This window comes from Nipponia nippon, unplaced genomic scaffold (assembly GCF_047370975.1).
Source record: "Nipponia nippon isolate SJK-2023a ecotype South Korea unplaced genomic scaffold, ASM4737097v1 scaffold_11, whole genome shotgun sequence".
Classification (NCBI taxonomy): domain Eukaryota; kingdom Metazoa; phylum Chordata; class Aves; order Pelecaniformes; family Threskiornithidae; genus Nipponia; species Nipponia nippon.
Window position 1 is genome coordinate 16,414,401 of NW_028262302.1, and position 6,000 is coordinate 16,420,400.

The following is a 6,000-nucleotide window of genomic DNA, read 5'->3' on the forward strand; positions in this document are numbered from 1 at the left end:
ACATCACTCTTATCAGGGAGACTGCGTTATGAAGTTTGGCAAACCAAAAGGAATCCATATGAGCCAACGGGTAGTGTATTCGTGTGGATGTTCAGTCCTCTGCTTGCTTGATTGTGTAATGTCCAAGTAGCTACTCACTGAAATAAATATGTTGTAGCAGAAAATGTTGAGTGAATGATGAGGTTATGTTTTGAAAGCAAGGCAATCCGTTGTTTTGAAATAAAACTGGAATAACATATTTAAAATCTAGTGCTTTCTCATTTCTGTTCTGAGTGCTATACAGACTCATTTTCCTGGGTATTAGCAAAGTGTGTCTGATGACTTCAAGCATAGCATTCTCTTTGTTTCAGGTGTAAAAATAGGACTGCTCAAGCCTCTCTCATATTTAAAACTCCTCAAATCAAACTATCATTTTAATGACTTCATTTAATCATTTTGTTCAAAAAGTATGTTACACTGTTCTGAAGAGCTGTTGTCAGGAAAGCACATTGTGTTCTCTTTCTGGTCTTGCATACTCACTGTCATTCTTTTGTACTTTAGTTGTTTGATATTTTAATTTTTTAGTAACTTATTTACTGGTAAACTTCCTTTCTTTACTTTCCAATATTTCAAGGAGTGTGTTTTCTTTTGACACTATGTTGTGGTTTAACGCGGCAGGCAGCTAAACACCACACAGCCGTTGGCTTGCTCCCCATTCCCAGTGGGAGGTGGGAGGGAATCAGGAAAAAAAAAAGGGGGGGGGGGGGAAATAAAATTCATGGGTTGAGATAAAGTCAGTTTCATAGGACAGAAAAGGAAGGGAAAATAATAATAATAAAAGAAGATACAAAATAAGTGATGCACAATGGAATTGCTCACCACCTGCCGACCGATGCCCGGCCAGCCCCAAGCAGCGGTCGCCGCCCCCCGGCCAACTCCCCCAGTTTATACACTGAGCATGACGTCATACGGTACGGCATAGCCCTTGGGCCAGTCTGGGTCAGTGTCCTGGCTGTGCCCCCTCCCAGCTTCTCGCTGGCAGAGCATGGGGAGCTGAAAGGTCCTTGGCTGGTGTAAGCACCGCTTAGCAACAACTGAAACATCAGCGTGTTATCAACATTATTCTCATCCTAAATCCAAAACACAGCACTATACCAGCTACTAGGAAAAAACAAATTAACGCTATCCCAGCTGAAACCAGGACACACTACCAAAGCCAAATGCAACGAACGCAGATATTTCCATATATTTGAAAAGAGTGTTTTGAGGTGCAGATTTCATAAGGCGCCCCTACCTCTTCCCACCCCAAAAATGTCCTGGGAAAGGTTTGTACTGGCAAGTGTTCTGTGAAGGAAAAGGGTGCTTTCCATTCTAGGTGAATGTTGTTTCAGGGTTGGTCTCTGCTCACAAGAGACTGTGCAAAAGTACAGTCTTCGCAGGCAAGAATGTCTCTGGCTCCCTGTAAACTGCAATGATGTTTAAAGTGTGGGACAGTGAGGACGAGCCAAGTGGAAGGCTGTGATAATACCTGCAGTACTACCGTATGTATTGCATGCAGTGTGTGCTTGCACACATGTGTTTTTGCTGTTTTGCAAAACAGTGATGGGGAAATACACCACTTTATAAGAGGCAGAGGGTGTAGCAGGTTTTTGTTGACGTCCCCATTTGAAAGTAAAGCCCCTAACACAAAAGAAGCAAGCTGCCTTTAGACTGCATTTACTGCTCTTGATGACTCCAGTTGTGTGTAAATATTAGAAAACAGCAGGGTCCTGCATTCCAAGAATCACTTGAGCAGTGCCATGAAGACAAGTGTCCTTACTGGTATTGTAGTCATACTCCCAAGCTCTCCTGCTGTTTCTAATCTGTGCGCACAGCCGTGAAAAAACTGGACTGACATTTACAGGCGCAGCAGGGAGACACTTGAGTAGGGAATGTTAAAGACTCCGCTACCTATGTTTCAAAGTGGCCACCATACATGATAAATCTTCACAGGAGAACTAGTCGGCACTTCGGCTGATGGTGTAATGAGGATATTGATAATGAAGCACAGAATGCTTCTTTTAGTGCTTGAACATTTTGCCGACAGATTGTTTATATTTTTTCCCCTAATCTAAAATATCTGGAGAGAGACTCAAATTCAGGATGGGTATAAGATATTTTTTAGCTGATGCTGATTTGATAATTTTTACGGGAATATTTCCCAGTAAGTTCATATAAAATAATAATGTAATTCCCAATATCTGTTGCAGCTAGCATTAAGAAGGGGGTCAGTTGCTTTCCTGAGTAGTTTGACAGACTTTACTCACTGTTTTGTCCCAGTGAGCTGCCAGATTTGGGATGCCATAATACCAGTAATGCAATTAGGTTTTCTGCACGTTGTCTGGTTGACTTCTCAGTTAAGAGTTTCTTTCCCTTTGGGAATAAGACTAGACAGACTGTCATTTGCTATTACTAATTCTGCTTAGCATTATCACTGGAGCTTTTTTGTAATTAGCTATCTTAGTTGGCTCTTAAATTTTAATAGCCAATTGAAGCTACATTTTAGCCAAGTTCCATATCTAAATTGCATTCAGTCCATTAACAAAGTTGGTTAAAAGGCTATTAAAACAAAAGCCAATATATGGTGGTTAGCACTTACGTGTTTGCAGCAGAAGCAGTACCAGCCTCCAATGAATATTCTCAAGAAATGGCACTTCCTTCTAGCAAAGGAAGTGCACAAAGAATGACCAAAGTTTGTTTTGGGAACAAAGGCTGATTATGCAGAATGCTTTCAGGGAAAAAAAAAAAATCGAAGTGTGTCTTTTCTGGAAGAAGGTGGGCGAGATGGCAGGGAGATGCAGAAGCGGGCAATTAATGGTTCTGCTCAGATTTGACAGGTTCTGGAAAAGCCAAATAAACGAAGTGATGTTTTTCTCCATTTCAGCTGATCAAAATTATTAGCAAAACCATCTGAAGCACCTTCTGGTGGAATTGTCATCTTGCTGAGTTTAGTTTGTAAAACATCCTGCCAGACATTAAAAAAACTGTAAGCATGCCAGCACATAGGCTCAGAGCACCGCTTCTCTAATTGATAGACCCTATAATTTTCTTTTTTACTGAAGACCATGGCTGGATACCTCAGCCTCCTGAGTAATTTAACGTAGCATCAGTCTGAATTTTTTATCCCTATTAGCACTTGTTTAAATTAGATTTTTCTCCTCCTTTCTTAAGGTGTAGACAGGAGATTAACAGCCTTTGGATCATCCTGTGACAAATAGTGGCTTTCTCAGACTTTTGTGCTTTAAAAAAAAAATCTTTACTGTAATATCATCAGATATTAATACTGCTACAGTTTTAATAGAGAGTCTACCAGTTGCTGATGAGTTGTTTCAAGGGTGGTTTGCAGTGCCCTGTATGGGTGATGATAGATAAGCATCAGTAGCTTCATTGTAGGAGGTGTCAGGCAAACCCCAGATTATGTCTGAATAACCAGTATGTATATGCTTTTACCAGCATATATAGTGGGACATCTAGATTACAGTTTCCATAGTGCACCAGTTCCATTGTTAAATGAGACGTGGAGCTGGTGCTCCTTGAACATGAGCTGGATCCCGTTGTTTGTAGCTGCGCTGCAACATCAAACTGGTTGGAAAAGCTCTGTGGCAATAAGTGCCAAGTCCTTCACCTCCCACGCTGTTTTGGGGGTGCTGGGCTGTTTGCAATGATGCAGTACTCAAAGGGAGAAGGAATCTGTTTTATCTGTCTGAGGACTGATTTTCATGACATCCTTTCTCACAGGCAGGGAGAAAGCAGGTGTGGTCGGATCAACTTTGGAAATTCCTAGAGTCCTAGTTGGGGTCTCATGCAACTACATGCTAACTCACATGCATTTCAGTTTTCCTCCCTTACATTTTCAAGAGTGAGCAGCTGAAGATTTAGAAAGGTGATTCCATGAAGTCTTTGCTTCATTTTAGGCGTTCTTTATCTCTATGGGTGATACCTCTATAGCAAGTTTTGGGTTTTCTTTTTCCTTTTCTCCTGAAAGGATAAATAGAAAAGGGAATATACTGTTCCTGTGACCTGAGTTTTGCCTGGATGCAGAGTAACCCAGACAGCTCAGAAAAATCCAACAGCTCTAACTGGATGCTACAGACTAGTTTTCTCTGCACTGACACGCCATGTTTTTAAACATGAAGTCACCAGCAGCATTGCACTTGCACTTCTTTCTAGTAGTCTGTGTTTCATCTTATCCCAGCCAAAACCTATCTTCTTTCAGACTGGAGCATATCCTGCCCATGTAGGCTTCCATGCCAGACTTTAAATATGGTTTTTAATTCCCTTGCATTTAGGTCTACTGCATATAAAGAGGCAAAGTATTTGCAAGCAGAGATCAAGTTCCACAACTGCCTAAGCTGCTGACAAGTGAATCCTCACAATGTTTTTTTCACTACTGTGAATACTGCAACAAGCCAAAATTGAGGTTTTGCATTTTCTCAGGGAATCTGCAAAGGGTAAAAGAGTTGTGGAGGAACTGTCATTTGATGGGAGAAAAATTGCCTCCCGTACTTCTACCCCTTGTCTTGGAAGGTCAGCTTTCCAACCCTGCAGACCTTAGCTGCTGTGATGGGTTTTTCGTAAGTATACTCGAAAGAAAAGTGATGAGAACACAATGAGACAGCTGTGAAGTACAATAGAAGTGAAAAGAAAATATACATTTTTATGAAGTTTCCTGAAGTAATTCCTTTTGCCAGACCACTCCAGACAGGAAGAAGCTGGCACAGTGGTAATCTGCATCTGCAGCTTCTGAGAGAAGAAAAATGCTTCCTCGGCAAATGGAGCAAGAAACCAAGAAAATTAAGGATTAATATGTTCATTTATACAGAAGCAGTGAGAACACAATAACATGAAATACAACCAAGGAGGATGCATTTAGAAGACAAAGGAGCCCTGGAAGGGAAGGTACTTAGCTTTGTTCAGAATGCAAACTATAACATGCAGTTCTGGGAATTGGTGAATTGCACAGCTGAATGTTAAAAGAAATTACTTCATACCACAAGAAATACATGATCTGTACCTTGAAAACCTGAAGGTACTTTCCTTTTCCTTTCTGCCAGGAGAGGAGAGGAACACTGGATCTACTTGAAAGTAAGTAACCCTCCAGCTAATTTTGTTTATCCGCTGCTAAACCTGAACAAAAATAGTTGTACTAATAAACTGAATTCCTTTCTGAAAACAGATATATCTATAAAAAATAAAAATGCCTTTATTCTTACATTCTCACTAATCTCTCATTATGGAGCTGTTTCCTTTGGAATGGTGAGGGTGGATCTGTGCTAGCAAATGTGCAATCCCTGACTCACTTCTAATAATGCTTGGCGATAGCCATAGCTGAAGGTATATAGTAAACAGCACCATATTTAGAAGACAATACAGTGCTGAAAATATCTGGACATGGTCTAACAACTAGTTCCTTCTGTCACCGACAGAGCTGATCATCAGTAATTTATAGGCTTTGGGTTTTTTTTAATCAATGTTGTTAAACCTGGAAGGAGGTGAAATTTAAAACTCACCTCTTATCCAGACCAGGTGTCCCTTGATGTACCACCTTAGAAAATGACAACATTTTTTGCCTCTGTTATCTTCATCCATCAGCTGGTTCCACATGTGGCAGTGAGTTATCTCACTGATTGCCTTTTTCTCTTCCTCAAGCCAAAGCCCTCCTAAAAACAATTTTGAAACTCATCATCCATTTCTGGTATAAACGCAGCACAAGGTTTTTTTCTAAATCTGACCAGAATACTTTTTTCTGTGTGTGGAAACCATTCTGTTTTGGGGGTGAATTCCAGTTGTTTACATGGAAAGCCTGACTTTTCTGACGTGGTAGTGCCCAAAATATAATTTGAAGCCAGTAAGAGCTGCAGGTATCCAGTATCTCTGAAAATCAAGTTTATGTTCCTCTAAAAATGTACCCCTTGCCTGCAAGAAAGATAATGGTATTTTTGGCTATTTAGCACACTGCTGAATTGTCCTTTAAGAGCAGCA